This window comes from Miniopterus natalensis, chromosome 4, assembly GCF_054644295.1.
Source record: "Miniopterus natalensis isolate mMinNat1 chromosome 4, mMinNat1.hap1, whole genome shotgun sequence".
Taxonomy (NCBI): Eukaryota; Metazoa; Chordata; class Mammalia; order Chiroptera; family Miniopteridae; genus Miniopterus; species Miniopterus natalensis.
The window spans coordinates 98,550,467-98,571,959 of NC_142084.1; positions in this window are offsets into that span (position 1 = coordinate 98,550,467).

Sequence of the window (21,493 nt, forward strand, 5' to 3'; positions counted from 1 at the left end):
CAGCGTCGCGTCCTTGGGGGCCGCGCTTTCCTCGCCCGCTTCTCCCTCTCCGCCGACTGTCCCTCTGGGCCTTCTCCCCGTCGCTTCCTTCCTGGGCCACGGGAATCCGAGCCCATCCGCCTCCCTTCGCTCTCACCGGGCTCTTTCCTTGGCCAGTCCGGCCCCTCAGGGCTCCCCCTGTCACCTCCTAGAACAGGGGCGTGATTCCTGTCCCCACGGACAGAAAGGACAGCAGAGACTAGACCCCGACCTCATCTAACCGAGGTCGTGGCGCCAAAGCAGCGCCCTCGCTCTGTCTCGCGAGAGTCTCCCCGGAAGAGCCCCCGGGTACAAGGAAGCGCCCCCCCACAACTTCCTCTTCCCGCGCTGAGTTCCGCCTCTGTCTGCGTCCCCTCGGCGAGGGCACGCGGCGGCCACGTCTGAGGGCGGAGCGGGCTGTGCGGGCCGGGGCTGCGTTCCCGGGGTCAGCGCGCTCCCGGCGGCCCCACGCAGGTCACAGCAGGTCCACGCAGCTCAGCGCTGAGTCGTCAGGCCCCCACCCACCTCCAGGTGCCCTCCCAGGTGCCCCCACCCACCTCCAGGTGCCCTCCCAGGTGCCCCCGCCCACCTCCAGGTGCCCTCCCAGGTGCCCCCGCCCACCTCCAGGTGCCCTCCCAGGTGCCCGCGCCCACCACCAGGTGCCCTCCCAGGTGCCCCCGCCCACCTCCAGCTGCCCTCCCAGGTGCCCCCGCCCACCTCCAGCTGCCCTCCCAGGTGCCCGCATCCGCCCACCTCCAGCTGCCCTCCCAGGTGCCCGCACCCACCCCCTTCCAGGTGCCCGCACCCACCTCCAGCTGCCCTTCCAGGTGCCCGCACCCACCACCAGCAGCCCTAACAGGTGCCTGCCCCCACCTCCAGCAGCCCTTCCAAGTGCCCGCACCCACCCCCTTCCAGGTGCCCTTCCAGGTGCCCGCACCCACCCACCCCCTTCCCGGCCTGCAGCCGCACGTGCCTCCGGCCCCCGGGGGGACGCCCACCTCGCTCTCCACCGGCCCAGCAGCTTCCTTGCCCGTTCGCAAGAACTGCTGAGAGCTCGCGCGTGCTGCGCCCACGGCGGGAGGCCGAGCAGGGAAAAGGGCGGCGCCCCCGTCCCCTCGGGAGGGCCGGGTGACCGAGGGGCCCCGCGAGTCTCGGCTCCTGGGGCTTTTGGAAACCGCGGGCCCCGGCTCCGGGCCGCCCCACTGGCCTCTGGGCAGTGGCTTGTTTGGGCGCTGCCCGGGGTGCGTTTCGTTTCCGCTCGGCCACCCTGAGAGCGGTGGATAAAACTGCAATTTCGATGCGATCAATAAGCATTTTCAGAGCGTTTCTTCTTTGCCTGCAGGATCGTGGGCTTTGTGGGGACACAAAGGGAGACAGCGTGGGAGGCGCCTCCCATGGAAACGTTTCCTCTCCCCGCCGTGGTGTTGATCTCGACTTGGAAAATAAACAACAGGAACATTTTTGGGGACAACGCAGGCAGGAGAGTAAGAAAATAAAAGAGTGTCCTGGGTTTCCCACACCGGAGGAACTTCTGAGCGGGGAGGCAAGTCTGGTTGGAAGGGGTCACATGGACGTCCCTTCTCTTCTCCAAACTTATGCTGACCAAAATTCCACCATTAGGTGTTCATTCCTTGGATTAAAATACAATGCAGTATTATTAACTATAGTTAATAGCCATGCTGTGCTTTAGATCCCCAGAGTTTATTCATCTTATCACTGAAAGCCTGTACCCTTTGATCAACTCTTCCCATTGCCCCAGCCCACCGTCACCACCATTCTACTCTGGTTCTGAGCTCAGCTTTTTGAGATTCCACATATGGGTGAGATCATACAGTACTTGTGTTTGTGTGTCTGGCTTAGTCATTTAGTATAATGTCCTCCAGCTTTATTCACAGTATTACAAATAGCAGGATTCCATTCTCTCTTAAGGCTCAATAAGAATCGTGTGTGTGTGTGTGTGTGTGTGTGTGTGTGTGTGTGTGAGTGACAGTTTCTTCATCCATCGATGGGCGCAGGTGGTTTCCATGTCTTGGCTATTGTACATGATGCTGCACTGAACATGGGGTGCAGACATCTCTCCAAGATACTGCTTTCCTTCCCTTTCAGAGATGTATCCAGAAGTGAACTGCTGGATCATACTATTTTTAGTGTGCTTTTTTTTTTGAGGAATCTCCGTACTATTTTCATAATGACTGCACCAATTTACATTCTCATTAACGGAGCACAGGCTTCCCTTTCCTTCAAGTCCCTGCCAACACCTGTTATCTCTTGTCTCTTTGATAATCACCTCATGGGTGTGAGGTGATATCTCACTGCAGTTTTGACTTGCACTGCCCTGGTGATTAGTGGTATCAAGCACCTTTTTATGTACCTGTTGGCCATTTGCATGTCTTTGGGAAAATGTCTATTCAGGTCTTTTCCACATTTTTTAATTGGCTTGTTTGGGGCTTTTTGTCCTACTGAACTCTTTGCAAAGCTTGGCTATGCCTTTATCTGTGCTCTTCCTGGACCACCTAGAACATCCATGCCCATTGTCTCTGCAGGAGAACTTTTACATAACTCCATCAAGACCCAACCCAAATGTCACTTCCTCTGAGAAGTCCTCCCTGATTCCTCTGCCATAGTCATCACTTCCTCCTCTCTTTTTCCCACTGCAGACCCAGCCTCTTCATGGCAGTCTTCACCCTCTATCACCCTTATCTTTTGACATGTCTCACTTTCTCACAAAACCGAGTTTCATGAGGGCAGGTCTAGTGTTTGACCCCTGCTAGTCCACACCCAACACTGGGCCAGATACATAGCTGGGCTCTCACACTCTGGGCCACTGTCCCCCTGCCCTCATCACCCAGGGTTGGGTACCAGACAACTAGGGACAGCCCCTGTACCCCAGAGCCCCCTGGAATTATCCAAGCAGCCAGTCCTGAACCTGCTCACCCTGCCTCACCCATTCCTTCCTGCAGAAATCCTCTGCCTTTTGATAACCCTGGTGCTTCCCTGTGTGGCCCTGCATCCCATGGCATGGCGTGCCCCCTCCTCTTGGAGATGAAAAAACTATTTTTTCAATGGCCATCATCTCCTGATCTACTGGCCTTACCTCAAATTTTTTATTAAAACACTGTATTTTACAACAGTTTTCCATTCAGCGAGTCAGTCATCTGACCGCATTCCTACGTGGCTCCACTGCCTTAGTGACACATGGCCCACAGCTCTGTGGCAGGGAAGAGAGAGCAGGAGCATCTCACACCAGCTCTCAACTCCTCCTACCCCGAGTGGCCCATACACCTCCGCTCACTCCCTGATGGCTGGAACCGCTGAGGTGTGGGGACTGTGGCTGGGAACTGTGGTGAGGGGGTTGCTCTCTGCACCCCTGGTCTGAATTAAGAATGAATCGCCATTCTAAGGTGAGTACGTGTTTAGTTTCATAACTATGACACACTGTGATCTCAGAGTGCCCTTTGCCATAGATATGACCTAGTTTGTCACCAGGAAATATGGGAGCTGTATGTTAACAGAGCCGACTCCAAGGAGACAAGGCACAGAACTGATGGGCCATAAAAGTGCCCTGGCATTGGTGCCGAGAGATTGATGGGCCGAGCCCTGCAAGTGCGCCTGCCTCACCCTGGGGCCAGAAGCAGAGGGGGCCACTCGGGGATGACAGCTTTAAGCTGGGACATGGGGAGAGGAAATCCGTCTGTGCAGCCTCTCCGTGGGTGTGGGGCCTGTGAGATACTTTCCCCAGATGTTTGCATTTAGTGGTTGGGTGACGCAACTAGGCCATCGTCGGGGTCTCAGTTATTCATGACCAGGGAGGGCTTGGCGGGGGAGAGAAGCCTTCAGAATATGGGAAACAGACCCCAATGAGCTGATGGTAATTCTAGCTTCTCTCTCCCCAAATATTAGCTGCAGCTGTGGCGCTGTGCATATTGTAAAATTAAATAGGTTTCACCCCTTCCTTTCTCCCACCTGCTGGGAGTGTCCGTAGCACTAATGTTAACCGGAGGGTGGGTGGGAAGAGAAAACCAAGCAGGGGGACTCGAAGCTGTTAAAGAAGAGGGGGCAGTTCCCAGAGGCAGGGGAGGAAGCAACACATGGTGGGGACCTTGGCAGGGGCTTTCAGCATGTGTTTCATTTGCTCCTCACACCCACCCTGGAAGGAGGGTCTCACTTTTGCCAGTGAGGATGCAGTGATCAGAGAGGCCAAAGCCAGCCTGGGGGTTCACACAGGACGTCGGTGGGGTCAGACCCAATGCCCAGGCTCCTGCCGCAGCCCCGCAGGCCTGGCCTGCAGCCCTGTAACCTCGAGATTAAGGCTTCTCCCCTTTATTCTCTGGGCACCTCTCAGGTACCTCCTAGGGGCGTGCAGAGGCCAGGAGCCCCAGGAGGGGGACAGTCAGGCACAGCGCTCACTGCAAAGGCCTCTGGGTGCCCATCTCTCCAGCCCCTGGCCGGTAGGGCTCCAGGAAGCACAGTGGTTTGAAATGTGTGTGCTCCTTTGTGACCTACCCCGTGGGGGTCAATTTTGCCCTCCAGGGAACCTTCTCAGTGGACCCCACATGGAAACAATCTCAGCTGCACCTGGGTGTCCAATGGGCAGTTTCTTCTCTCATGGGGCCCTCTCATGTGGCTGCAGTGACTCAGTCACTCACCATTCTCCCTGCTCAGGGTTCCAGCAGGTGACACAGGAGGACCACGTCACGCTGCCTCCCAAGTGGCTCTGCCCAGCAGCTGCCTCTGGTTGGGTACGTCCCTTAGCTTGGGAGCCTGCAAGTCAGTAAGGGTGACCTCGCTCGCCCCGGCTACCTCCCGTTCTGCCTGTCAGAGAAAAGCACCTGTGTTACTAATGAAGTCAAGATTTGGGAGAAAACCCATACTTTCTACTGAGCCCCGGCCTAACTCAAACACAGTCCACTCAAAGACACAGACAAAGAAAAACGTGGCTAACATCAGCCACAGAAAAAGGGTTGCTGTCGCTAATATTTAAAGAGCGCCTACAAACCAAAAAGATAGCTGTCCTGATGGAAAACAGATGGGGACATTGTCTCGTGGAGTGTTGGTGGCCATTCCTACTTCCCCCTCCCAGGGGGTCCCAGGTCTGCTCAGGTCTCCACCCCCATGCAGACGTGGGGACAGGCCCAGCACCGTGCCCAGGAGTCACTGTGGCTACTTGCCGTGGACCATTCTCCTTCCCCATGGCCCGTGGCCCACAGGTAGGATGGGTGATGGGCAGGTGACGCCATCTGCCCCGTCTGCTGGGTGGGGTGAGGAGTGGAGGAAAGGGGCTTCCAGCAGAGGTTTCTTCGGCCTTAAAAAGAGACACCCGAGGGGAAGGCCCCTTCCTGCTCCCGGGCATTGTGGTGAGGATGTGAGGCCTGATGCCACGGTGGGCGTCTTGGACCTGGCGGGGAGCTGGCCAAAGACCAGGATTCGTCCCGGGGATGGCAGAGCAAACAGTGGGGAGAACCCGGGACTCACCACTGCCGAGCTCGCCAACCTTGGAGCTACTTTTAGTCTGCACTGCTGTTGCTTTTTAACTTTAAAACATTGTTTTAATTGTCATAAAATGCATGTAACAAAATTTACACCATAACCATTTTCAAGCGCACAGTTCAGTGACATTAAGCACATTCACACTGTGGTGCAGCTCTCACCACCATCACCTCCAGACTCTCATCCTCCCCAAAAACTCTGTCCCCATTAAACACTCCCCTTCCCCCTTCCTTGGGCCCTGCCCCCTGGCCCCTACCTATGGATTTCACTCACCCGTGTCCTCATACAAGTGGCATCAGACAGCATTTGTCCTCTGTGACTGGCTTATTTCACGTACCATAATGTCTTCTAGGTCCATCCATGCTGTGGTGCCTGCCAGGATCCTTCCCCTTCCGAGCCGAGTAATATTCCACTGAGCGGTGGGTGGAGCGCTTTTGTTTATTCATCTGCCAGCGGACACGCGGGCGGCTCCCACCCGCTGGCTCTTGTGAGTATTGCTGCTGTGAACGCACATGTACAAACGTGCCCTTGAGACCCCGATTGCCGTTCTTTTGGGTGGACACCCAGGCGCGGAGCTGCTGGGTCAGAGGGTCCTTCTCTGTCGATGTTCTGAGGAGCAGACGCCGTTTTGCGCAGTGGCTGCACCGTTTTTCATCCCTCGTCGGCCGTTCTTTATAGAAAAAGATAAATCCTGGTTGGTGAAGCCCAGTGGGTCACGGTTTTCTGCTCCTTGCTCCCCAAAGCATCCTACGTCCTACCTTTATAAATAAGCACTTTTATAGGTGAGATATGATTGGCCATAAACTTGAAAATATGCTCAGCCTAACAGTAGTTAAATAGGGAAATGCAAATTGCACTAACAATGATACAATTTGCGCTGTTAGGTCGGTGAGGAGTGGAAAGGTGGATACTATGTAACACTGGTGAGGCTGCGCCGCAGGAGCCCATACCCAGTTAACTAGAGCGCATGTTAATTAGAATAGCGTCTGGGGAGGGCGAGGTCACTATGTCTCTAAACATTTAAACACACATACCCTTTAAACTAATGATGCCCATTCTACCTGCTTTGTAGAAACATTTGCACAAATATACAAAGAAGTAAGTAAAAAGTTGTTGACTTCAGCCATGCTTACGGCAAAAAAATGGGAACCGGTCCAAATTGCCTCCAAGAAGGACTTGGTTAAATAAATCTCGATGCAGCCGTGCTGTGGAAAACTACACAGCTGTAAAAAGAACAGGCTTTGCAGCTAAGCACACAAACATGGAAAAGCTCCAAGATAAGAAAGAAAAGTTCGGTGAACAAGTCTCTGAGTCATGCAAATGATGTCACCACACCCACCTAAAACCCTGCATCTGACGGGCACTCCTATGCATCCGGGCACAAATTCATAGGAAAATACCACAGAGGAACAGACTAAACTCTTGACAACGGCTCCTCTGTAGAGAGAGCGGAGAGACTGGAGTAAGGGGGACTTTAACTTCTTATTCTGTGTTCTGTTGGAAAGCAAATTTTTTTACAGTGTATTACTGTATTGTGTGATTTCTTTCAAAATGCAAGCCACTCGTGATGTTCAAAGTCAGCATGTAAAGGATGCATTATAGCAAGAAGGGTTTCATTGTGTGAGGGTGGTTCTGCCGCCCCCACTCCTCTGAGGCCCGACCCCTTTCGCCCGGTCAGCGAGGTGACCGAAGCCAGGCCAGTGCCTGCAAATGTCTCAGCCCGGGACCCAGAGGAGCCTGAAAATGGAGAGAACTGTCTCTCGGGGAACCCCAGGCCTCCACTTGTGCAAACATCAGTCACACACACACACATTTCTATCTGGTGTCACCCATGGAGCTCGGACCCCAACTGGGAGCCAGCTGCCCCGAGAGGCCCGAAGGTCTTAGCTGCCTCAGCCACATGTCTGAGCCACGTTTATTGCCACGTGGCTGGAAAGCCCCCCCCCCAACCATTCTTGCTGCTTTGTTTGTTTTCAGAGGCCCCTGAGAGCTCTGGGGATTTACCTTGTGGGAGGGCTGCTGAGTTCAGCAGGTGCCGTGGGCTGTGTTTGCCTGTCAAGGGTCCAAGACTCAGAGTCCCACAGCGTCAAGTCCAGGGGCCTGGCACGGGGTGATCTCGTGTACTTTATTTCAGGCATTTCCACATTTTCCCAGCTCTCGTCTGTGAGACCCTGCATTCGGCAGCTGTGGAACTGGGCACTGTCCCTTACTTCCTAAGAGTCAATATAGTCACCTGTGAGATGAGGTAGTAGCTGGCTCACAGAGTCGAGTGAGCCAATGCACAGTGTAGAGCTGTGGTCCCGGGACAAGGGTGGGCTCAGAACACGGTTGGGTACATCTTCCAACACCCGTGAAATACCCTCACGGGCCAGCTGCGGTTCTGGTGCGCACGTTGTTGGAAAGGTGAGCCTGAGAATTAGAGGCTGGAACGGGTGGGGAGGGGGGAGAGGGGAGGGGAGGAGGGAGAGGGGAGGGGAGAACGTGGTTCCAGACTCTGGCTGAGACCCAGGGCCCTGCTCCTGGGTCGTCACCTTCCCCTCCCACACACACACACCCAGAAGGTGGTTTTCCATCTCACGTTGGCTTCCTCCAACCAGGATTCTGACCCCAAAGCTGGTGCACCTCAAGTTCACAGAGGAGGCCCCGATGTTACCTATGGGACCACTATAAATATGCAGCAAACCCTCAGCTCGGCAGAGAAGCAGGGGGTGGGACTCAGGTCAAGAAGCCAGACTCCAGGTTTCAGGCGGACACAGCTTCTCCGGGGGAGGGGAGGGCGTCCCTCCCTAGAAGATGTGTAGGAGCGACCTTCAGAGAGAACTCGAGTTAGACACAGCTAATCCCCCTTCCCCTCCCATTCAGTCACTTCCCCCCTTTATGGAGATGAGGCTGTTGTGAAGAGCGCTCAGCGCTGTGAAATAAAGCCAGAATCCAGAGCTGGGCCTCTGAACCATCCGCTCCGGGAACACGGAACACAAAAGCTATTCATACAGCGATGGGGCATTTCAGCAAGAAACTTACAGCCGGCGTTTAGAATTAATTTAGCGCCTTGTCTGCTCCGGGGACATATGCTGAGTGTCTGGAGCTGTGACACCTCCAGCACCATATGTGCTGTTTGAAGTGGCAGGACAGATCCGGGCCTCCCGACGCAGACGCGGGCACACGGCGCGTGTCGGCGGCGATCCCAGCTCCCGCAGGTGCGAACGCCACCCCCGCGCCTGGAACCCTGGTCTTCGGAAACAAGTGGGCATATGGCACGCGTCTCGCACTTGGCACCAGACACGGAAAGTAAACGCCAGTGCGCAGCCCCCGCCGGGCGGAGTTCCCACGACGTGGCAGGTCCCAGCTCACAGGGGCAGGCGGGCGTCTCTGGGGCCTGTGGGGGGGGCGCTGGAATGAGGCACGGACACGGGCGCCCCCTGCTCCCTAACGGGCAGCTCTCAGCAGCTGTCGCCTTTGAAGCAGGAGAAGGCACCTGATCACGTCTGGTGGCTCGGAACTAGAAAGTCCGACCCAGCCAGAGGCTTCGCCGCTGCCCACGGGTGGGGGCCTGGGGACAGGACCCCGGGGACGGAGGCGGCTCTCCGGCCAGAGCTGAGGGCTGGTGGCTCAGGGAGAAACCAGGGACAGCAGCAACCGCCACCGGCCAAGTGTGCAGTCATTGTCCCCGTGGTGCCCGAGGTACTGAGACGCCCCAAGACCCTTCCCCACGTTCCCTGTGAGGGCCAGGTCCAAGTTCACTCACGCGCTCGACACGTATCTACCGGGTGTATCTCTTGTAGGAGGTCGATGCACAAAAGGGGAGGCGAGAGCCCACTCCTGGGTTCACCCAGCGACGTTCCCATTGGGGGGAGGGGGAGCGGCTGTTGGTCGGCTCGAGCCGCCGGGACGACAGACCACAGACACTGGTCTTCTCTCACCTCTGGAGGCTGGAAGCCCAAGGTCAAGGTGCAGCCAGGGCTGGCTCCGGAGAGGCTTCTTTCCAGCTTGCAGGTGGCCACCTTCTTGCCGTGTCCTCACGTGGCCTTTCCTCTGTGCACCTGCAGAGAGGGAGAGATCCCTGGGGTCTCTTCCTAGAAGGCCGCCCGTCATGTTGGATTAGGTCCCCACCTTTATAATCTCATTTTACCTTAATTACCTCCTTGAAAGTCCTGCCTCCAAATACAGTCGCATCAGGGGTTAAGGCTCCAACACGTGAATTTTAAGGAGGGACACAGCTTAGTCCGTTACAGGGAAGAGAGACACACAAAATGAGTCCATTGCACCAAATATTAGAAGGAAACTGCCTCAGAGAGCAAAGGGCAGGGATGGGGCATGCGGCAGGGCAGGTTTGCAAATGTAAATGAAGAGGCAGGAAGGCCGTGCTGAAAGGTGACATCAAAGAGAACAAGCCACTCAGCCCACAGGGTCCGGGGAGGGTGCTCCAGGGGCCGGGGACCACGGTGCAGAGACTGAGGCATGTTGGGGAGCTCAGGGAGGTCAGCTGGCTGGAGAGGCGGACGTGATGGGACCAGCAACAGGGGACAGGTCACACGAACCCCGTCAAGCACGGTAAGGAACTGGCTCTCACTTTGGTAATGAGGACCCTTTGGGGGAAATCAGAACAGAGCAGAGACATGATCTGACCTCCAGCCTGGCTGCCGGGTTGAGAATATTCTGTATCGGAGTTCAGGTTAAAGTAACACTGTTTTCCAAGTTCAGTGAGTTCTTGCTTTAGTCTAATTTTCCAGTTCCATTCAGCACCCTGTAGAGAAAGCACAAAGTCATAGTCAGGAGGCCCAGACGGAAGCCTCATTCTGTGATCATGGACAAGCCCCTTCAACGGCCTTGCCTCAGTTTCCCCATCTGTCAAGTGGGGGCAGCCATGGCCGGCCTCCCCCCCTACTGGTAGTGATCATGGGCGAGATTCCAGAGACGAAAAGCTTGGACAGAAAAACGCTCTTCAGCCCTGGGGGTCCCTGGGGTGAAGCCAGCACTTCAAACCCGTATGTCCCCTCACCCGAGCTGGGGCGGGGTGTAGTGTCATAGCACCCAAAGTAACTCCATGCAGGACCGTCTGAAACACGTCTTGTTTCAAGGGGAGCTGTCAGGCTAAACGGGGACAGTCTCATGAGATGGTGACTTACATGGTGTTCTCAACACGGAATGTCCCTCGAAAGCACTCTAAACCCCCACTTTCTACAGCTAGCATCTTGGGGTTTCATTTAACGATCACAAAATTTATCTTCAAATTGTGCAAATTGGAAACCAGCTCATGAACCGAGAATAATATTACCAACGAGAGAGTGGAAGAACTAAGAAAAAAAAAGTTAGGTTTTAAAACTTAGGGACAACTGGCAGAGAGGAGAGATTCCATCAGCAGGAAGGGGTGTCCAGGGAGGCAGGTCACCCCCCTGTCCTGATGCACAGGCTGTTCCCAGTGTGTGTGCATCCTCCAGGAGGGACAGCATGCCCGTGGCTGTGCCTTTATATGCCTCACACATGCACCCCCCACACACACACAGCCACACACACACACACACATAACCACACACACATAGTCACACACAGTTACACACACACACACATCCCAGTCAGACACTCACACACAGCCAAACACAGTCACACACACACACACAGCCCCCCCCACATAGCCACACAACATAGTCACACACACTCACACACACACACACACACACACACATAGCCACACACACATAGTCACACACACTCACACACACACACATCCCAGTCAGACACTCACACACAGCCACACACACTCACTCACACAATTCCTTTCACTTCGAAGTGGTTGGTGAACTGCACTCTTTGGCGCCCTGACTTTTCTCACTTAGCCCGGGCCTTGGACATGGCTCCGCAGCGGCCGGGGAGGGCTCCCTCATCCCTTTCCATTTACCTCTGCACATCCCTTCTCATCGAGCGAAGGTACCATAACTTATTCAGGCTGACGCCTGTTGATTTGGGTTGTTTTCCACTTGGGACTAATTTCTCCGATGCTGGAAAGAATGCGCTGTACAAACGGCCCTGGGCACCTGCAGGAACACGTCCGTGGGATCATTCCCACTCGAGTAGCTGGTCAGGGGGAGGGCAGTAGGCGTGTGGACGAGCCTCCCCCGCCCCCCCAGAGCTCCTGTCTGCACCCGACCCCCGGTGCACCGGAGTCGGGGTTCCCCAAACAGAAAGTGTACTGGTTTCCTGGGGCTGCCGTAAAACGACCACAAACTGAATGGCCCAGAACCCAGGCGTGGGCCAGGTTGGTGCCTTCTGGGTCTGAGGGAGAAGGTTCTGGTCTCTTTTCCAGCTTCGGGTGGTGGCTGGCAGCCCCTGCTGATCCCCAGCTTGCAGACTCACCCCTCCGGTCTCTGCCTGCGTCTCACATGGGCCAGCCTGTGTGTTACGCGTCCAGATTTCCTCTGTCGTATAAAGATCCCGGTCATTAGATTATGGCCCAGTCTAATCCAGCAGGACTTCACAGTGGCCCAATCACACCTGCAGGCCCCTATTTCCAACAAGGTCACGTCCAGGAGCACCAGGGGTTAGGACTTCAACCGGCCTTTTGTCAGGACGTAATCGTACCCAAGACAGAGGTATAGCCATCGTCTCACCATTGACTCTGCGGGACCCCAGGCCGCCTTTATAGCAGAGTCAATGGAAGTCAATGGCAGATTTGGGGATGTAAGACCAGGAAGGACGGACCCCTGGGGCCATCGGGGAAGCGTCCTGAACTGAGTGGGAAATGCCCTGTCCTGGCCTTCCTGCCCCCTTGTCCTCCGACCTTGTGATAGGAGCCTTTGGGTGGCATTTAAAGACCCGCCTTGTGAGAGGAGGGGCGGCCCCCGGAGCACACACTGTAAGCATTGGGCACCAGCCCTGGTTTAGTGACCGACTTCTCCATTTCCCTGGAGCGCAGCCTGGCCGAGGCCGGGGGGAAATCTTCCAGATGCTGCTTGGGGAAATGGGTGGTCCCCCTAAATATGATGCCAGACGCCGGGAAATATCACAGAGCAGAACCGACCACTGCTGGTCACGGCGAGTCCCAAGCTCCAGGCTCCCCATCGGCGCCTCGTAAATGCCCAGGGTGAGGAATTAGATTTGAAAAGACATTTCCCATTAACAGACTTGTTCATTGATTTTTTTTTATTTAGGTTTTTTAAAAAAAAGGAAGCTGTTAATTGATTACAATTTTATTGCCTTTAATATTTTAAGAGAAAAAATTATCCAATATTGGACTTATTTTAAACGCGCTATTTGATGGTTTGTCTCTGTCGGTGAGACCCTACGCAGAACAGGACCCTGTGGGAACGGGGACTCCTCAGGGTCCCAGCACAAATGTGTGGTGCCCAGCATGGGCCTTGGCAGAGACGGTCACCTCCTGGCTCTTGCACCGTGAGCTCTGTCCAATCTGAGCCATTCTGGTTGTTGGAACACAGCCTCGGAGTTAGACAGACACTACAGGCACTACACTAAAACACAAACAAACAAAAACACTGAGCAGGAGGTTTTAGTTGGAAAGTCTCAGAGCAATAGGTGAGCTCGCTAAATGAGGGAAGCTTTACAAACCTCTACTGGAAAAGTCTGGAGGTTTCCATTTGAAATTAATTAGATTCATTTCCCCCATGTCCTAATTTCCATATGTATATACACACATATATATATTTCAGTATCGGGAAAGGACTCTAATTTCTAATATATATGATTAGAGTACTTTTCAGACACTGAGAGAAGTTCACGATCAGATTAGTTCAACGTGGCTGCTCATATCTGAGAATAATTTAACACGTGTTTGTCTTCAAACCTCTTCCTGTTACAAACTATGAAATCCTAAATAATTGTATGAATAAAGCCATGTGGTCCTCTCGTTCCACAGGGCCCAGCACCGAAAGACCCACAGGGAGTGTCTGTGGACCGGTGGGAGCCAGTGCAGGACCCCACATGGGAGGGGGAGATTGCTGGGTCCTGCTCACAAAGAATTTATATCCAGTAACTAGAAACAGAAAGAGCTGGTGAGGAGAGGGGGGCGCTGAGAGGCAGAGCTGCCCGGGAAATCCATGCCCTGGGAAGGAGCCCCAGCTCCTACCGTATGCCTGCCTCTCTCCCATGGGCCCACCCGGCCTGGTTCCTTCCCCTTCACTGTATCCGTGCCCCCAGCCAAGTGACTCTGCAGCTCTTTCCGTTGAAGGGGAGGAGACTGTTTCCCGGCACCCTGACTGTGGTTTCCCCGGGGGACCTGCTCTGCCCAATATAGTGAGGAGGGTGTGATACTGGGTCCAGCGTGTGTGTGCCCTGGGGTTTGTTCTTCCATCCTTCTGCCATCGTCATGAGCAGGACGTGCCTGGTTAGCCCCCGTCTCAGGAGGAAGGTGAGGAACGTGTAGGTCAGAGTGACTGCAGCCCAGCCCAGCCTAGGCGTCCACCCCACAGCTGGCCCCCGACCCATGGGCAGCCACTGAGCTTGGGGCGGTTTTGTTATGCAGCAAGTTTACACCAGTAGCTAACCGATACACTCCCTTCCCGGGACCGGCTCAGTCTCCCCAGTGCCACACGACCCGGCTCACCGGCACCTGCTGCCACTCCCACCCCGGGTGCCTCTCTTGCTGCTGGCTGCTCCTATGGGTCCCTGAGACCCTCTGCACCACCTTCGATTTCCCAGGCCACCTGTTTCCCTGTACTGACGAGTCCATCTTCTTTGAATCTCTCTCGGGCCGTCCTGCCCTCATCCCCCTCCCCTGCAGCTGGCCTTCACACCTGCCCTGCCCTCCTCCTGTCCGCTCTCTCCTCACCTCACAGCCCTGGGCAGGTGCTTACCTCCCCTGCTGGAGCCTCCGCTGCCTTCTTTGCCGGAAGGAACTTAGAGACGCTCCGTGAAGGCATCGTTCATACATGAGACAGTGTTGCTGTTGACGGGACGGGCAGGTCCCTCAGCGGCCTCGGTGACCTCCCATGCCAAGATCTCCTGGCAGAGGATGCCAGGCTCTCGTGGAGTAGACACAGCCCTGCCTGGCAGCACACAGTCTCTGCCAACAGCAGGTCCTGTTGACTGCGACCGTTATGTGACAGATTTGTTAACTTACTACAGACAGGAAAAGGCCTTGGGGGGGCAGAAGTAGCTCATCACTTGGTCCTTCTGTCTGGAAGAAAGGCATGGAACTGTGTGAGGACGTAAAACGGACACAAAGGCACCAGGAACCCCTGAAGGGGACCCCCGATTTCAACAATGCTGCTTTAGAGTGTGGGCTCTCAAAGGCAGACACCCCCATTGTCTGTCTTTTGAACCCCAAAGACAGACAATGAGTCACACGCTTGGTTGCAAGGAACAGGGGCCCACCCAGGCTGACCCAAGTGAAAGGGATGACTCCATCGGACCCCTATGGTCACATTGAGATGGCTCAAGAAGAGCTTAGGAAGGACTATTTACAACGGGTGAGGAGTCCGCTGGGAAACCACAGGGGAAATCAAATTACGCTGGGTCCAGGTCTACACCCAAGCAGCAGAGCAGAGTTGATTACAGGAACGAGGGAGGAGAGAGAGAGAGAGAGACTGACCCCTGCAGGTCACGGACACAACTGACCGAAGGTGACCCTACAAGGAGGGGAAATCAACACACTGGCCTTGCCCACCTCTGTCCCGCTGATCTCCTGCTGGGGCTCCCCAGTGGTGACCCCAACAGGAAGCCAACCACAGGGGACTCCATCGACGCCGTCCATGTGGGTCACCTCCTGGCTGAGGAGAGGGTAGGGGGTGAATTGGGATATTTGTAGCTCTCAGGCAAACCCAAGACAGTGATTCGGGCCTGGTCTGTGACAGCGGCGAACTGTCACCCACCCCACCTTTCTTTCCACCCCGTTTCCATAAACGCTGACCCTGACTCATACGAGGGAGGAGAGGAGCGCGTCCTGTGCCAGGAGCGGGTGCCGGGGGCTCCGCTTCCCCCGCCAATCTGGGAGTCGCTGCGCCCTCAGCCCACGCCGGCCAGGGGGACACCGTCTGCTGGCTTTTCAGGACACGGTGTTCTCTGCTGAGTGAACACTACAGGGCCGTTGGGGGAGTCTGTGGAGTGTGCATGGTGGTGGGAAAGGGAGCAGAAAGGCCCCTGCAGTGGGAGGGGGTGCACAGGGTGAGCTGCGCCCCCACCCTGGGGAAGAATCTCCTCTAACGGAAGCTTCTGGAGCTGGCTCTTTGCATTAAAAAAACCTTCCGCTTTCAAAGATGGAACCTCCAAAAACCTTCAAACGAAGCAATTAATTTTCCCATTTAAGCTCCACCCTCCCCAGTGCAGTAAGTTTCTCTTTACTTTATATATATCTTTATTGATTTCAGAGAGAGGAAGGGAGAGGGAGAGAGAGAGAGAAACATCAATGATGAGAGTCACTGATCGGCTGCCTCCTGCACGCCCCCCACTGGGGATGGAGCCCACAACCCGGGTGTGTGCCCTGACCGGGAATCGAACCTCGATCTCCCGGATCCTAGGCTGATGCTCAACCCCTGAGCCACGCCGGGCCAGCCAGTAAGTTTCTCTTTAGCAAACTCTGAACACTAGCACGGCTTGAAGTAAATCCGTTACCCACATTGAAAACAAGAGCCACACACCAGAGGATGGAAGGGAGCTACGAGGACAAGGGAAAGACGCAGCGGTTTCTAGAACATCCACTGGAAAATGACATCAGGCACTGCCCTTCGCTTGCCATCTGGGTTCATGGGCCTAACGAGGCTGGTTGGCTCTCCTTTCCCGGGTGCCCTCTCCCCACACCCTGGGAGGGGACCCCTTGGGCACCAATGGGAGCCAGCCCACCTCAGGACAGCCTCCCCCTACCCCCCCCCCCCCCCCCCGGGGACAAGAGCCGGGGTAGCCTGGCGAGGAAGGTTTTGGGCGGCAGCCTCCTGCGGATCTGAGGCAGCCTTTCAGGAACCGTTCAAAGCCCAGGACAATGGTATGCGCCTCCCTTCATCATGATTTTCTTTTTCGTTGAGCTTGCTAATTAAATCATTAAAATTTTATCTTCACTTAACCGTGGATAAGAACCGTTTGAAACATTTAATTAGTATGCCGCGAGAGGTGTACGCAGGAGCCAGGAACCTCTGCGGGTTGGGTCTGTTAGGAAAGGGGGCGGATGAAGGAGGGCAGGAGACACAGGAAAAGAGATTAAAAAGAGGGCCCGAGGCTCATTTACAAATGGATTTGCAGCTGCTCCCCTGCCTTTGATAAGAGGGAGGAGAGGAGTCACCCACCTGCCTGGTCCTGCCCCTCTGCCTTTGCTCGGGAGCTCTGCCCGCAGCTGCAGCCAGGTCCTTACCCAGAGTAGCCAGCGCTGCGTGGTGCCCACCTCAGTGGGAAGGGGGGAGAGAGAGACAGAGAGACAGAGAGAGAGAGAGATTTTGAGCACTCCACGCTCTTGCCTCAACCGTCTAAACTGCATTTTTAAACTTACATCCATAGACATCAGGGTCTCTGAGTTTCTTGCCCTCCTCTCCCTCTCCCAGGCAGCAAATAAAAGCAAGAAATAAAGTGGAGGTACGGTGGTCCCCCCCTTATCTGCCGTTTTGCTTTCCACAGCTTTAATTACCCCTGGTCAACTGTGGTCCAAAACATTAAACTGAAAATTCTGGAAATAAACAGTCCATAAGTTTGATTTTGAGCTGTTCTGAGGAGCAGCAGGATGAACTCTCCCCTTCGCACTCTGTCCCCCCGGACGTGAATCAGCCCGTGTCCAGCGTCTCCGCGCTGTACACGCTCGCCGCCTGCCAGTCACTGAGCAGCCGTCTTGGTTATCAGGCTGATTGTTGAGACATCGCAGTGCTTGGGTTCAGGTAACCCTGATTTTACTTAATAATGGCCCCAAAGTGTGAGAGTGATATGGAGAGTAGGATAGGCCAGAGAGCAGCCGTAAAGTTATTGCTGTTAATCTCCTCCTGTGCCTAACGTATAAATTAAAACCTTATCCTAGGTCTGCGTGTGCAGGAGAAATATAGTATCCATAGGGTTCTGTCCTAGCCTTGGTTTCAGGCATCCACTGGGGTCTTGGAGTGTCTCCCCCGAGGATAAGGGGGATTACTCTAGTGCAACCCCAAGGTCAGGCTAATATCTAGTGAGTTGGAAAAGCGTCCCTGGGCCTGTAGGGTATAGAAGCTGCCTGTCCGAGCCTGTCCCAGTGCCCAGCCCCTTGCTAAGCGTTTTGTTTGTTTTTTATGGTCTTGCATAATCCCATAAACCTTGGAATCGGCATTATCACCTCCCTAGTGAGACACATCTATGGTGCTCATTCCCTTGGCATCCGTAACAAAGCACCAGAAATTCGGCAGCTTAGAAGAACAGACACTTACTATCTCACAGTCTGGAGACCAAGATCTGAAACCAAGGTGTTGGGGGGCCACCCTCCCTCTGGAGCCTGTAGGGGAGGATCTTTCCTGCCTCTCCAGCAGCACAGCCCAGTCATCACACAGCGTCTCCCCCCAGGTGTATCCCCTTTTATAGGGACACCCTGAATGACCTCATCTTAACCTGATCACCTGCAAGGACCCCCATCTCCAAATAAGGCCATGTCCACAGAGACTGGGGTTTGGACCCCAGCATATCCTGTCGGGGACACAGTTATCGCAGTAACATGGCTAAGAGAGATTTCCAAGTCTCTGCAAGGTCACCCAGCTGGTTGCAACCCGGATCTGACTCCAGCGCCAGGCTCCTCACAGCTGCACTGCTCCAGGAACGTTCTGAGCCTCACACTCGGGTTTCTGCCTCTCACGCCCTCCCCCAAACACACCTGAACAGTGTCCAGGCAGGACCTCAGGTGAGCCGGGAGCACCTGGCCAGACGCCTCAAGCCCCCAGAGCAGGATCGGGCTTCTCCAGCTCAGATGCTGCCGGCTTCGTCCATCCCTGAGGCTTTGGGGGATTTCAGGGCTCCCTCTGTGTGAATAAATCTCCATGAGCAAGGTTTTCGGAGGGATTCTTTCTGGGGAGGCCACCCCCTCCCCCAGGTTCCCCAGCTTGGTGGCCACTGGGACCCTGACAGGACAAAATGTGGGGCCAAAGCGCCGCTCCCCCTGGCTGTGGCCTGAGGGGGTTGGGCCTTCAGACCCTCCTTTGTGTCCTGGGCCTGGGAGCACCAGCCCAGGTGCCCTGACATTATTCAGGAACTGTCCAGAAGGGAGGGGCCTGGCGTACCTTCTTGGTGCCCCCATGGTCAGCCCCTACCCCCAGGGGCTTTCTCTGTCACCCCCACCTCCATCCTGCTCGGGGTGGCGCTCCGGCTGCCAGCCAGAGAGAAGAGGCGGGAGGAGGGCAAGGAGAGGGGTAGTCTCTGGGAGCCAGGCACCCACTCCACTCGGGTCAGGCCTCCCTGTGGCTCCGTGTTCATCCCCTCCACAGACAGGAGCCAGCTGCTGCCTCCCTGAGATGCGTACGGCCCCAGGCGTGCTGGGAGTGGGCCGTGCTTTCTGCGGGAGGGGATTAGAAGAGGGGAAGGATTTCCCGCTAAACACAGTAATTATTCAAACCCTTTGAGGCAACACACAGGGGAGGATGTGGGACGTTTAAGGAAACTTCGGTACCGAACCAATATTATGCTCTCAATTTACAGCTCCTGTGGAAGGAAAAGCACACGGTGCCAGGACACAGGACGGACCGCCGGGAGCCTGGCCTGCCCTTTAGGAGGTGATGAGACTGCGCTTCTTTGGTGTCCCCTCACTACTTGGGAGTTTAACCCCGTGTTCAGGAGCAGGCTCTGGGCAGGGGGAGTATCCGATTGTGCCCTGCTGCTCTCCCGGCAGCTCCCCTGGGGGTTAATGAGCAGGATTCCCCCCGGGGGTAGGGGGAGCCAGTGGCCTGATGCCCCGTGACAGCCTCTGGTTTCAGTGAATTCCTGAGGTTTCTCAAGAGCTGGGGACACGGGTGAGCTGAGAGGGGCAGGAAGTAACAGCAGAGAGCAGGGCGCAAACCCTCCGCCCACGTGCCCACCGGCCGCCTCGAATCCTGGCCAGGCCAGGGGGGGACAGCAGGCTGAGCCAGACAGCTCTGTGGCACCCCGCGAGACCTTGGCTTGAACACGTGGGCTCCCCTATCTCTCCCCGCCCCCCACCGCAAATAACTCAGCACGCTCCCCTTAGGAGCAAGGTGAGTGCGTGCCCAAGAAAGTCAGGGGTGGGTTCTTGGGCTGGGCAGAGGGAGGACAAGCCGTATTTTTCTTGCTAGTTAGGAGGGAACATTCCACAGAAGAGAAAGCAGGAAGGTCTTTGTGAGGTGCATCTGGAACTTTCTGCTCCCCGGGGCACTCCCCGGGGCTTTATTGACGCCCCAGGCAATTCGGGTTGCGTGGGATCAGAGCAGAGCTCCTAATTGGTCCTGCGTGCTCCTGAACTGCTTAGCAGCAAAACACCATCCTGCCCGGTTACAGCTGCCCTCTCGCCGCCAAATGAGCCCACGGAGCTCCCCTGGCCCGTGAGGTCTCTCTGCTGACCAGTGGCTGTGACAGAGCTGGAAATGTCCTACATCGGGCCCTGTGGGTGGTGGCTGGGGCGACAGCCCACATTTGTCTCTTTCCCACCACGCAAGATTCCCCAGGGTCATGGCCAGTGGTAGTGAAGGCGTCCTGGGCTTGCTCTCTGAGGTGTGTATGATACAAAGGCCAGCAGTGTTGGCATCAACTGGAAATTGCTAGAAACCCATACCTGCTGAGTCGTCCATGCTACCTGGATTTCAGGTGAGCTCTCAGGTGATCTGTGGGGTGACCTGTCACATGATCACGTGCACATCACAGTGTGAGAAGCGCGTCTCTGAGATGCTCCAATCTGGACAACATGAATGGCCACCCTGGAGGAGGGCAGAAGGGAAGAAGTCTCTGGATCCACTGAGTCTCAAGGAACCGTTCAGGAAGGTATGACCCCATCATGAAGATGAGATGGCCTCTGTTATGGACGGAATGTGTGTCCCCCCCCAAATTATATGTTGAGACCCTGATCCCCATTGTGGTGGCATTTGGAAGTGGTGTCTTTGATGGTGATTCCGTCATGGGGTGGAGCCCTCATGAATGGGATTAGTGCCCTTATAAAGGGGCCCCTGAGAGCTCCGTGGCCCCATCTGCCATGTGAGAACATAGCAAGAAGACACCAACTATGAACCAAGAAACACGTCATGCCAGACACCAAACCTGCTGGCCTTGGACCTCCAGCCTCCAGGCTGTGAGGCATGAATGTCTATTGTCTGCAAGGCCCCCGACCTGCGGTGGTTCATCCTAGCAGCCGCGTGGGCTCAGACAGACAGCCTCCCTTGCACACAGAGAAGAAATCGCTGCTCTTTGATCTGGGCTTCTTGCAGGTTAAAGGAAGAGTGTGCCCCCCTCTCGTAGGAGGAGATGGTGACCCCAGAAGGGTAACCAAGAGCGCTGAGGACACAGGACAAAAGGACATGAGCCTTTGTCTTGCACCATTCCCTTCCCCCCAGCTGTTCCAGGCCGGAACTACCGCCCTCTGCTGGTCACCATGAGAAATTCAACGGGGGGCTGCATTTGGGTGCCTGGAGTCAAATCAGACCCCACGGTAATTCCTTCTTTTTTTAAAAATATGTCTTTATTGATTTCAGACAGAGAAAAGGAGAGGAAGAGAGAGAGTCACTGATCGGCTGCCTCCTACTGGGGATCGAGCCCGCAACCCGGGCCTGTGCCCTGCCCAATCTCCTGCGTCCTAGGTCGGTGCTCAGCCACTGGGCCACGCCGGCGGGGCGACCCCGTGGTAATTTCAATAGCAGTGATAAGTGCAGCCAACATTTACTGAGGACCGCTTTGTCCCGGGCATTATTCTAGGGTCTTTATACACTAACCCGTTTAATTCCCACAGTCCCCACGAGACTCTTCTCTTATTAGAGACGGCAATACCTGCATTTGTACCTCACTGTGCCTGCCTCCTTGCAGTAAAATTTAATACACGTGGCATAAACTTTACCAGCTTAATCATTTTAAGTGTGCAGTTCAGTGGCATTAAGTAACCACCATCCATCTCCAG